Here is a 14016-nt window from a genome sequence, read left to right as displayed (position 1 = left end):
ACTAATCCACGGTGCTCAATCAGCACTAATGCTCTCTGTCTCTGGAATTCCTCTATCCCTTTGTTTTTACCACTTCCTCCCTGACCTGGCTGGCTACTCCATGTGCCAGCTGGTATCTGTGGACTGGTTATGTTAGAAATGGTGCTGGAGAATGTGTCCGCTCAGAAAAGTCACCTGAGAGTGGAGCCCACAGTCAGCGTTTCTGGGCAAATTAAACCAAGTTGCTTTCTTTTCAGATGTATTATAGGAGGCCACCCATGGATTCTGGTTAGACAGTATGTCATTTTCCAGAACTCAGCACATGATTGCCAAATTTCTATTCGAAGGTGACATTTTATGAAACACCAGATGTTCTTTGGTATCTGACTAAAGTTAAGTATCAAAACAGCCATGAATCCATAGGCATAGAACAATAATCCCCCCAGGAAAGTTTTCTCTCTCTCAGATCACTGACTACTAACTGAGTTGACCATTTCAACTAGATGGAAGTGTTGCAAAGTAAAGATAACTAGCTACTGTGGAAAGAGATGCTAGCTAGCTAAGTTCATTTGGGTTGCAAAATATATCTTTGTTATTAATTTGTCTAATTTTGTGTCTCTAAAATCCATTTTAAGTGACCAAAAAAAAAAAAAAAGTTTTTCCCTTTATGACTCTATTTTTCCTTCTATTTTAATAGTCTCTATTTTATATTCCTTATTCAACATTTCACATCGCAAGTTCATGGTGATTGTTTCCTATGCTAAGATCTTCAACTCAAAGAGTTTAGAAAAACATTAGGGCCACCTGGGCCAATTATCTTGTTTTGTATATGAAGAGGCTGAGACTGAGCTGGATTAAGGACTTCTCAAAGTTGTACAGTGAGAGAGACAGTGAAAGATGATGCTCCACAATGACATCCGGTTAGAGCTCAGCTTCCTCTGACCAAAACTGTTGCAGAGGCAGAGACAGAGGGCAGGAGCTGTTCAACACTGGCTGTATCCGTTCTCCACTCCCTGTGCTAGGTTGCTTTGTTATGAACACCAGGTGCCATATTAGTGGCTCTAGAATTAGAAGGGTGAGATGAGTGGGGCGCAATGTATGAGTCTGTTTATTGTAGAGGGCCTGTGTCCAGATGCCGTCTGCCTCCTTGTGGTTTTCAGTCTTTAGCTTCTGGTCATTTAGGCTTGGGGATACCTGCATGGATCCTTCTTCAAGAACAGGAGATCGTTTTGGGGCTTACGATTATAAGACCTACACAGACTTAGTCACAGACAAAAACAGAGTTTTACTTTTTTCTTGATCGGTTTTGTTAGGAATAGCTTGTTTTCACTCAAAAGTGGTTTAGGAGTCTAAATGGCATCTATAATGATATATGTTCTGTAAATTATCTTGTCCTATATAGAATATAGCCACAATGTATATATATGTGTATCTGTTTATTTATGCATATTTGTGTTTCTAAGTCTACTCACTCTGCCTATCTGAAAGCCTGTGTGGGATGCTGTAGGTTCCAAGGTTATACATATTTAGTCTGAAGTTAAAAGTATCCCCTGACTCTTCTCTAGGATCTTCAGACATGGTTTCCCAAGTGAAAATGGCTTTAAAAAAAAAAAAAAAAAGCCTGGCAAAATAATTCCACCCTACTTAGTGGGAATTTCATAATACTTTGGAAAATATTTCTGCCATACTCCAGGGCTTCCAGATGGGAATCTACAGAAGATCCTATGAAATGTGTGATGGATTTAAGGACTCTTGACTCCCGTTTTATCCTGATGCTTCTATTACTTTGCTAGCATCCCACGTCATGTGACTGGCCATATTGAATTGTTTGGAAGCACAAGTGGCTCATCTGACAGAATAATCTCCCAATTGACTTGGGGGATTTTAAAATACACATTCACCAGGCTCTGGCTCTGCCCATCATTGTGAAATAGGCAATATTTGCCATTGGTTCCTGATGCTGGCTCTGTGTTCCTCTCACAGTCTGCCTCCCTCTCCCAGTGGGGATCTAGAGTACCCCAAAACTGCTCTTAACTGGAGCCACAAATCTGATCTCCCTCTTAGGATTTTGTGCTAGACCAGCGCTCTCTAATTCTGTTTTTTCTTCCCACTCTCCTGTCAAATTCTGTCCACATGTCCTGAGTCATCATATAAGAAATAAATAACTCCTTCTGATACACTATTGTTTACTAGGTCGCCCCTCCCTGGGATACTTGCATTTAGAGGAAAATCCCTGGAGGTAGACAGCCTACACCCTTGGGACTTAATTTTCAGTGGTGGAACTTTGTACACTAGGAACTTTAAACACTGAGATATAATTCTGGCGGGCAATTGGAGCAGAGGTGGATATACATCTCTAGACTCGTTCAAACACTCAAAGTGTTAAAACACATGGAAAACAGGACGGCATGGTGTTTCTCCCAGAAACAAAAAGGTGCATAGAGGACAATGTGAAAGCTGTGTCTTCTCTCTCAAGGACAAATGGATTGGAAATTAGGATTTGTTCTCAGGTAAGACACAAAATCAGAGGTAAATCCATGGGACTATGGAGGATCACCCTTATAACTGTATGTGAGAAATATTCATGGAGAATATAAGATAAGGACTACATCTACTACTGGTATAAATGAAAAGGAGGAGAGTGAATATTTGGTGAATAATTTTAAAATTCTCAGTTTTATGAGTCAGTAGACTCACTGGAGCATTGCTAAGAATGAATCACAAAGAGTTAATAAAATATTTTCAGTTGGATTCAGAATGTATTATACTTTCTTTAGCAATATGTTTACACTCCAGGATACGTTAAGTAAAGGTGGGCTATGAAGGGTTGGGGGTCGGGGGCATCTAACCTGGTAGCAAACATTTGTTTTAAATAAGCTACACGGCAGACAACCCACAAATCTATATGTGAGAAAACTACTATACAACTTTGCTTAACATTGTTCTATTAAGTTGAAATATGTTTTTAAATAATCTGAATGCAAAAAGGCCTGGCCCTGGTAGAATCAAAGTGCTAAGACAGCTTTAATAAAAATATCTAGGGCCTACACATCGTATCAGTAAAGGAAAAGAGAAAACGGATAAATGTTTTCGTAATTATAAATATAATTTGAGTCCCTATCATATTTGTCTTTTTAGCCAATCAGGGAAGAAAACCGTTATTAAAAGTTATTACTTAGGGCTATTTAGAGTCACTAAGGAATCAAGATGCCTCAGCCTTTTAGCTCAGGTAGAAAAAAAAAATTCCTGTGTCTAGGAAAGAAGTCAGGGTGAAGTTTGTTCTTATGTCTTACAGTTCGAACTAGAGTTACATTGAATTAAATGGCGTTTGTGACAGCTGAATTTAGTAATAAACAGTAGTCCATATGTAGGTTTAGAGATTTGTGTTTTTATAATTTCTGTTCCAGGTTATTTAACTCCTTTTTGCAACTAGATGTTAATTCCCTTAACTTGATATTTAATACGAAGTTAAACTTTTGTTTTATTTTGTTTCGTTGTTGCTGTTGTTGTTTGTTTTTTGAGATAGTCTCACTCTGTCACCCAGGCTGGAGTGCAGTGGTGCGATCTTGGCTCACTGCAACCTCCTCCTCTTCGGTTCAAGCGCTTTTCCTTCCTCAACCTCCTGAGTAGCTGGGTTTACAGGCGCCCGCCACCACACCTGGCTAAATTTTTGTATTTTTAGTAGAGACAAGGTTTCACCATGTTGGTCAGGCTGGTCTCAAACTCCTAACCTCAGGTGATCCACCTGCCTCAGTCTCCCAAAGTGCTCTTATTGCCCAGGCTGGAGTGCAAAGGTGCAATCTCAGCTCACTGCAACCTCTGTCTCCCAGATTCAAGGAATTCTCCTGCCTCAGCCTCCTGAGTAGCTGGGATTAAAGGCTCCTGCCATCGTGCACAGCTAATTTTTGTATTTTTGGTAGAGATGGGGTTTCATCATGTTGGCCAGGCTGGTCTCAAACTCCTGACCTCAGGTGATGACCGGCCTCAGCCTTCCAAAATGCTGAGATTACAGACGTGAGCCACTGCGCCCGGCCTGACGTTAAACTTTTTAAAGAAAATATTTAATTAGTATTCTCAGTTCATTGAGTCAGGGATGTGCTGTGCATCAAACACAGTCTTATAACTAAGACATCCCCCTTTGCCTGTTGGCAACTCCCAAAGAGAAGCAATGAAAGAAAAATGGGATATTTTTATTTGTGGCGAATATCACAGTATACTTAGAACCTCTATTTAATTTTCCTATTTTTAAGTAGTGAAAAAACCTCTAAGAATTCTTTGACCTGACCATGATCACGCAGCTATGTCAAAAAAAGGAACCTGTGGACTATTCTATGTATCCATGTGTCGATTTACCTATTCTACTTCTCTTCTCTTTGTACAGTATAAACTTAGGTCTCAACTCATTGGCTTAGATATTTCCTTAGATAAATAACTCCAAAGTGAGCTCTGAATCATACTTGCCTGAGAATATTTGAATGTACTCTTTTATAAATCCTTGTATCTAAGGTCTTCAGAGAATAAGGAAAAAACATCCTGAAACATCCTAAGGAATTGGCAGAGGCGAGGAAATATGAGCTTGTTATGAGGGGGAATTCTGCTGAGACCTCTGAGGAAGGGAATGGTTTATTGTTCTGATTTCAGCAGTGAAAGGGATGTTGGCTGGATGCCAGGTGGGGAAATGAAACCTGTAATGAAAAAAAACCCTGCCATCAGAAATCTAACCACATCTTCCTAGCACTCACTGGAATTTTGTAAAATAGCTTTTGCAAAGTAACCTCACAAGCATAAACATTACATTTATATCAGCCCTACTATACTAATCTGCCTAGGATTGGGATGCCTTTCGGCTCCACCAACTAGAGTAAGAAGGGCATTCCTGAAATTATACCAGACAGATGATTTGTGGTCTTAAGTATGAAGAAACCCAGATAGGAAGGCTGAACCCAGTCCTCACTGGTGGCATGCGGCCTGCACAAGACTACTTAGCTTCAAAGGAAACTCCAACTCATCAGGAGTAAAGCTTGACAGATGCTAGAGGCAACCTTAATATAGGCCTGGCTTAAAGAGTGTATCTAGATCAGTAAATATTAAGTGATTAAAATCAAATGAAATATGTTCTTTGATGACAGTGGAATAACTTATTAGAAATCAATAACTTATTAGAAATCAATAGCAGATAGGAATTTAGGAAATTCACAAGTAGATGGAAATGAAACAACACACTCTTGAATAACCAGTGGGTCAAAAACTACCAAAACAGACTCGAGAAAAAACAGAAAGTTTGAACGTATCTGTAACAAGCAAAAAGATTAAGTCAGTAATTAAAAACCTCCCAAAGAAAAGTGTGAGACCATTTGGCTTCACTGGAGAATTCTACGAAATGTTTAAAGAAGAATTAGCACCAATCCTTCTCAAACGCTTCCAAGAATTAAAAGGGTAGCTACAACCCATTCTATGAGGCTATTATCCTGATGTCAAAACCAGACAAAAACATTAAGAAAGAGAAAACTATAGTATAATATCCCTCGTGAATATAAATGCAAAAATTTTAAACTAGATTTTAGCAATACGAATCCAATAATATGTAAAAAGGGTAATATATTGTGACCAAATTGTGTTTTTTCCAGCAGTGTAGTACTGACTTAACATTTTAAAAAATGAACACAATTAGCCAAATCAAAAAACTGAAAAAAAAAACTGAAATAAGTGAAAATTGTGAAACTAAAGTAAACTGAAATAAGCGAAAATTTAAAAACTGAAATAAGTGAATATATTTATGCAAAACAAAACAAAAAGAACTTTGGTCTCTGTCTCACACCATATTAAAAACACATGAAGATGGATTATAGACCCAAGTGTTCAACATCAAAAGCACTATCCATAAAAGAGAAAAAAAGATAAATTGGACTTTATAAAAAGTATAATTTTCTGCTCATCAGAAACACTGTTAAGAGAATGAAAAGACAAGCCACAGGCTAGGATGAAATATTTGTAAAGTGTGTATTTGAAAAAGAACTTGTATCTAGAATATATAAAGAATTTACAAAAGTCAGTAATATAAAAGCCAACTTCCCAATTGTTAAAACTAGGCAAGATATTTGAACAGATACTTCTCTTCATTAAAGAAGATATTCAGATGACAAGCAAGCAAATGCCAAGATGCTCAATATAGTTAGTCATCAGGAAAATGCAAATTAAAATCCCAATGAGATAACACTACACACCTATTAGAATGGCTAAATTTGTTATGAAGATGTGGATGAAAATGTGGAAGAACTACTTACGGAGATGTAAAAATGACACAACTACTTTGGAAAATAGTTTGGCAGCTTCTTAAAAAATTAAAAATATATCTACTCTAGGGTTTAGCCACTTCTCTTAGGTATTTACATGAGATAAATAAAAACCTATGTCCACATGAATACTTGTACACAAATACTCATAACAACTTTGTTTGGAGTAGCCCACGTCTGGAAACAACTCAAATATCTATCTACAGGTGAATAGATAAATTGTATGATATCCATTCAATGGAATATTACTTACTCAGCAATAAAAGGAATGATTGGGACATAGAGCAACATGGATGGATATTGAAATAGTTATCCTGGGTAATAGAAAATGGAGTATGATGATATTTATGTAAAATTCTAGAAAATGCAAATGAATCAAAGTGACAAAAAGCAAATCGGTAGTTTGCTGGGAGTGCAGTGGGTAAAGGGGGATGTGGAAAACTGGGAGGGAGGGACTCCCAAGGGGATAGCTATGGTCTGAATGTTTGTGTTCCCCCCAAATTTATATGCTGAAACCCAAACCGCCCCCCCAAGGTGATAGTATTAGGAGGTGGGCCCTTTTGGGAGGTGATGAGGTCATGAGGGAGGAGTCCTCATGAAGAAGATTGTTCCCCTTATGAGATAAGCCCACGGGAGCTCATTTGCCCCTTCCACCTTATGGGCATACAAGAAGGCTCCACCTTTGAAGCAGAGAGAGAGCTGTCACCAGACACTGAATCTGCCAGTGCCTTGATCTTGTGCAGCCTCAAGAACTGTGAGGAATGCATTTCTGTTGTTTATAAGCTACCCAGTTTATGATATTTTGTTATAGCAGCCCGAAAAGACTAAGATAGGGCCCAAGGAAATTTTGGCGGATGATATATATGTTCGCCTCTCTTGATTGTGGTGATGATTTCATGGATAGATACAGATACAGCCTCAAAATTCATCAAACGGATACTTTAAGTATGTATAGTTTATTATATGTCAATTATACTTCAATAACAAAACATTTAAAAAACAAAACTATGACTACAAATTGAAATTTAAAAAAATATATTCAGTGAACAGAAAAGGAAGTTTTGGTATTGTGGCTAAACTCCCTTTTTTCTCCTAGTATTAAGTAATAAAGAGTAGGCATATTTACCAAAATATTGCCATGCACTAGGCATAATTTTAAATACTTTATATATGTTTGTTATTTAACATTCAGAACATCCCTGTGAGATAGATAACGCTATTAGACCATTTCATAATTGGAAAACAGATGGACTTAACCAAGTACTCACTGCTAAAACTGGCAAAGTCAGGATTTAAATCACTCACTACCTCACGTAAGACAAAGCACTCCTTTAATCGTTAAACTGTGCTTGCTGTCTTGAATGAGAAATGCTAGACTAGGAAGGAGACCTCCAGAGAGCCAGAGAGGAGGACTGAATGAGGGCCAGAAAGAATCACCCAGAACTGAGTCTGGAGTGATAAATAGTTTAGATCTGGCTCCGTACCTGTCCTGCAACTGCATCCTGACTCTGTGTGTAATACTTAACTGCCTGTGTTGAGTAATTCAGACTAGACCTGACCCTTTCCCTTATTTGTGCAGGTGACTCTGTTTCTGCCCCAGGCCAACCTTAACACCAAGGCCCTTCACCAGTTTTTACAGCAAACGATTTTTGGTAATTTTAGTGGTGATCTGAAGATTCATGGGAAAGAGTCACATCTCCCAGTGCACTGCTCAATCCCCCACATTCTGCAGCTACCTATTTCTCTAAGCCTCCCACCACTTCTCCAGCCAGACTCCCATCACTCTTCACATTTCCCCTGCAGTGCATGGGCCCAGTCTTCCATCTACTTTCCTTCTTCACTTAAGACAAAGGCATGTCTTTTACCCACCTCATCGCTATCAAAGCCATTTCTCCCTTAGGAAATTCTCTTGCCACCTACTAAGAAGATAAATTTGCTTCTATGTCCTGACAGAAGTTCTTGCTGTCTTCCCAAGGCTGACCTGACAAGTGTGTTGCTATTGTAACCACATCTAAAAAATGTGTGGCCAATAGCAACGATATGGAGTCAACCTAAGTGTCCTGTCAATGGATAATAGGATAAAGAAAATGTGGTATATATACACAATGGAATAGTATTCAACCATAAAAAAGAATGTAATAATGTGTTTTGCAGTGACATGGATGGAACTGAAGGCCATGGCCTTAAGTGAAACAACTCACAAACAGAAAGTCAAATACTGCATGTTTTCACTTATAAGTAGGAGCTAAATAATGTGTACTCATGGGCAAAGAGTGTGGAATGATAGACACTAGAGACTTGGAAGGGTGGGGGGCACAGAAGGTGGTGAGATTATGAGAAATTAGTGACTGGGTACAAAGTACATTTTTCAGGTAACAAACCAGTAAAAGCCAAGACTTCACCACTATGCAATACATGCATGTAACAAAATTTTGCTTATACCCTTTAAATTTATACAAATAAAAATTGCATGGAGAATGGGAGAGGACCTTCCTCTCAAAGAGAATCTCAGCCCTTGGTTATTAAAACAAAGGCCAGAGCTCATGCACACCTCAGAAATCAGGCATAGAATTTTCAGATTGATATCAGATATCCACTGGTGGCTAGCAGGCTCATCTGCATCAATTTGTATGAGTTCATTAAGGAGGGGATAAAAAAAAGTTTGCACACTTCTGTCCTCCTTGCAAACTTTGCACAGCTGCCTTACTAGGGTTTGCAAAATACAGTTTCAAATGTGAAGGGGGCATTTATAACTCAGTATCTCAGGTCTCCAGGGGCAGGAAAAACAATACTAGGATAATGTCTGCCACCAACCAGGACTATCTCTCTTACCTCCTCTGTGGCTGTATTTGGGAGAATAAGGGCTAGAAAGGCAGGGAGAGAGAGTGGATGGGGCCTCTCCAACAGTTTGGGCAGGATGAGGTGGAGAGCAGAATAAATACTGCTTAAGGAAGTGAAAGCCGCTATGGGATTTGTAATGCCTGTTTGCTGTTCCGCTAGCTCCCGCACTCCAGAGATGACTAAGCAGCTGATTCATTGTGACACACTCAGAAAAACAACCTAGCCTTGAGAAAGGAGGCACGCAAGAGCAGAGAGCATGCATGTATGGGTGTGTGCTGCGGGGGAGGGAGTGGGGTCTGTCAACATGTCTTTTAATAGGTTGTCACAATGTTTTACAAAGGCTTGAATTAGTTACCAATATGTTTAAAGAAACACAAAGATGAGGTTTTTTGTTTTTTGTTTTGCATGAAAAATCAGAATTAGTGAATATCAGCTGATCCAACACCCTATGTTACTTTAATAGCTTTCTAGCTGGTCTTCCTGCTTCCATCATTTTCTCTTTTACAGTCTGTTTTCGACCCAGCAGCCAGAGGGATCCTTTTCCAATATAAATCAAATTATGTCACTTCCTTGATTAAAATCCTCCCATGATGTTCCATCTCACTCAGAGGAAAAATGAGAGTCCCAGAAATGCTCTGTGAGACCCTACCTGCTGAGGTACCTGGTTACCTTTCACCTGTCCTGTTCTTCCCTGTCCTCTTCCTCTCCTTCCCCTTCCAGTTTCCTCTCCAGCTCCTCCTCTTTCTTTTCCTCCTCCTCCTAGGATAGAAGATGGAACCAGATTATTCTCTGGCTCTATTTTCTGTATGTTTTTGAGTAAATTACTTAACTGATCTGTGCCTCACTTCCTCATTGGTGAAATGAGGCTAAAAATCATATCTTGTTTGTAATGTTGTTTTGAGGACAAAATGAGTTAATATTTTTAAAGCCCTTAAAACAGTGCCTGACACATAATAAAAACAATCCCATTGCTCTTGTAATCCAGCCATGTAGGTTTTCTTAATTTTGCTCAAATAAGATAGGTTTGCTCCTGCCTCGGCACCTTTGCAGATGCTCCTTTCTCTGCCTGTCTGTGGCTTCCACAAATACCCATCTGTTTCAAGCCTTGCTTACCCATCTTTGAGGTGAATCAAAAATTGAAAAACAAAAACCCAAGTGGACCGAAAAATAAGCAAACAAAAGCCAGCCAGGAAGAAATGAAGAGTATTGATTAAATTCCGGAAATAAATGGAAGAAAAAAAACAAACTATCTCAAAATAAAGACTCATTTACAAGGTGGATTTAGGAAAAGAGATTCAAATTAAAATTTAACAAGAAGCATTGAAGAAAACTGGAAAATAACCAAGAGAATTAAAATTTATAATAATTTTTTTTCTAGAAAATCATGAGGACACCTAAAGTGTAAATTAGATACGGATCAGCACTGTCTAGTTTACAATTTACCTTTCAACTTATTGCTCTAAGTATTTGGATCCAGGTGTCTGGGACCAGCTTGTCACCATCTCTGACTACTGGAAAACTTTTGCCAATTGCTTCCCCTCTGCTTCCTTTTCTAGTCCCGTCTGAACTGTCTTGTCTGGCCCTGTTGCCACTCAGGAAGCCACAGATCCTGACTCCTTTTGTTTATTTCTCTGCCCGGATGAGAAACACCCGTCACCCCTGACTTTCCAGGGAGCAAATCATGCTCCATGCCCCGCTCCCCCACAATACCCCTCCCTCTTCCTACGTACCTTCCCTTGCAATCTCCAGGTCCTCCTTTGACACTTCACTTCTCCTGAGAATCACACTGCTTCTGTTTCCACTCTGCGTGCCGGAAGTTATTGCTTTCATCCATTCAATAAAGATTTATTTTAAGCAATTAAGTACCTGATATGTTTTCTTTTTTTCCACCAGGGAACTTTGTACAATTTTATGTTTTTAAAAATTATTTCCAGAGTCATCTGAACAATTACAAATGGAGACTTCAGTATGAGTAACTTAAATTAATATCACCTATTATTCAGAGACAAAGAGAGGATGGGAAAGGCACATTCCCTCTCTGGTCCTGGGGAGTTGAGGCTGCATAGAGGGGTCTCCTCTACGGAGTCTGGAACATTGTTTATACCTCCTGGTTGGCCCTGTCCTTGATCATGCCTTTCCTGGACTCCATAGCACTGTGGGGCTATGTGGAAAGGCTCTGTTCAACCAATAAGAAAAAAGACATTTTATGTCATGCCTGGCAAGAACCTGCCTCCCCACTTTATCCTGAAGTGAGGCTTGTCTGGGAGACCGGGGCTCACTAAAAGGACTCAGAAATACATAAGCTGTCAAGGTGTGAAAATGAATGTTGTATGACAGAAAAGTTTTCAAAATATTAAAAACTTCAGGAAGGGGAAGAGGAACAAAACTATAGAAAAAAACGAAATCTCAAAATAAGAGTGTGGATTTTGTGTGATGCTTGAATCAGAGCTAGAGGAAGAGTGGAGAGGAGAGAGTCATTGGATTTCCCCTCAGCAACTTTTAAGGCACTTATGAAACTCAGATGTTGATTTTATTTTTTCCTATTTAGTAACCTTGTCTGATGAAGTCTTCATCTAGCCATTCTCTGCCCCTTCAAATGAGATCATTGTTTTCCTAACCTGTTTTGGGGTGGAAAAGAGTTCAGTGAATTTGTTCCAGAATAGACAGTGTCAATTCAACTGAGGTTTATTCTTTGATTACAGAAGATTTCCCTTCTAAAATGCCAACAATATCACCATTCTGCCACATCCCTCTACGCTTCTCTCCTCTTCTTAAACCAGATGCAATGTCCTTTGACCAGAGCGGGGAGGAGGCAAGCTGACTCCACATGTCCACCCAGATGGCATCTGATGAGCACTGGAATGACCTGTTCAGGATGTCACTGCTTACTGTCTCTGACTTTTGGCAGAAAGAGGAAGTTGCTCGAAACAATTCCAGAGAGAGGGATAAATTAAGAGGCCAAACAACATTCATTAATGTTTTTTAATTAAAATTGATGTTCACACAAATGTCAGTCAGCTCTATAAGTACTAATTCTAGAGAAATACTAATGAGTAAATTTTAACAATTGAAGGCCATGTTAATATTCATTTTCGTAGATACACAAAATACCACTTACCCCAGTTTCCCCTTGAATCCCAATACTACTGCAGTCTGTGATTATGGAAGATTACACCACTTGAGTACTGACTTTTGAAACTACCTATGTTTTTAAATATAAAATGAGCTGATTCTTAAAATTCAGAAGTGAATGGCTTTCAGGGTTTTGGGGGCAATTCTGTACATGTCCCCGCTCCCTTCAGATCTTTCCATCTGCCCCACACATACCTTTGCCCACCCCTACTCTCTCCTACTGCCCCTGGATGAAGCCTGCCTGTGTTCACACATTTTATGCTGTGTTATATAGAAGAGTAACAGCCTCTTAGCTCCATATGACATCGGGCAAGTCACTAAATCTCTGTGCTGTATTCCTGCCATCTTTAATATAAGAGATCATTTAGAACTTATCTCATAAGGTTCTGAGGAATAAAATAAATTAAGATGTATACAGTGCCTAGAACAGTTTAGCAATGTAGTGTGAATGTTAAATATTATTTTCCAATCCTTGTGTTTACACTATTCTTCTGTGAGCCCCTCCAGAATTGTTCTGTCTGATAATTTAATACCTCCCTGTCCTGTCAATTCAGATGAATTTCTTCTTCATGTGAAATCATTACCTGTACCTTGTACTTAATACATAATATATTCCATGTGTTATTTATTTTTTCTTATAAGCCTTTTTTTCTGTCTCAATTAGACTGATCTCAAGGACAGCAATGCTCTTCACACATTTTTTTTTCTATGTCCTGTTGAGTGCTTTGCACACAATAGATCCTCAAATAAATTTTTGTTATTGAGACTATTGAAGATAACAACAATGTAGAATCTGGAAAGAAAAGCATGGCAAAAAAAACCCAAAAAACAAAAAACAAAGCATTTTGGTATGATGTGTTGGTTCCTGTTCTTACATTGAAGAATCCAGATGATCTATGCAAGCAAGAAGACAAAATTTTCATCATGTCTGGATGGGTGAGCCTGAAATGAATAATTTCCTTTGTGGATACAATGTGGGTTTTATTTGAAATGTCTCTACAAACCACACAGGAATTTTTATCTTTCTGCAAATTGGTCTGCTAAGGAAAGATACTGAGATCTTTCAGTCAATGCAGTTCTCACCCTGTTCAGCACTTCTCCCACCATAGTCTGCAGTCCCTCTGCAGAAATCTCTGCAGAACTTTGGCCTAAGGGTAGCTCAGCACTCTGACACCACATGTGATTATTTAGAAGGCAGGGACCCTGCATAGACCCATATGACTGATGTTCCTGGTGGGATTCTGGTAGTCAGATGGACCCACAAAGCTAACTGCTAGGGAGTGGAGGACAGACAGAGACATGCATAATGATAACTTTACACCTCTACAGCTTAGGGGGAAGAGCCTGATCAATCTGACTTAGTTTAGAGGATGTGGGTTTGTCTTGGGAAAAACTGAATGGTAAGAGTTTGCTCTAAGTCTGATCTTAGCACTCGGAAAACGAATGTCAAATTGCTGTCTGTTGAATTAAGAAATTAGTGAATGAGAGAGTGGCTTGAGGAGATCTGGGTAGTTCTAGACCTTCAACTCTGAAATATGTGAAAAAGACCAGGTTGGTCTGTGTATCTGTTTCTGTGGCTCAAGCCACACCTGGGATATCTACTGAGTTATGAAAGAAAATGGTATCATGAACTATTGAAATTTTTCTACCCAAGGCTTTTTTCTACCTTAGCCTTATACAATCCTCTGGTCCATTCTTATCTAAGTTACAAAAGTTATCTAAAACACGAATGTGATCATGTTACAGACACTCCTTCAATGGTTTTTTGTTT

This window comes from Theropithecus gelada, chromosome 2 (genome assembly GCF_003255815.1).
Source record: "Theropithecus gelada isolate Dixy chromosome 2, Tgel_1.0, whole genome shotgun sequence".
NCBI classification, from domain to species: domain Eukaryota; kingdom Metazoa; phylum Chordata; class Mammalia; order Primates; family Cercopithecidae; genus Theropithecus; species Theropithecus gelada.
The sequence above is the reverse complement of the archived record's forward strand: the minus strand, read 5'-3'. Positions refer to the sequence as shown.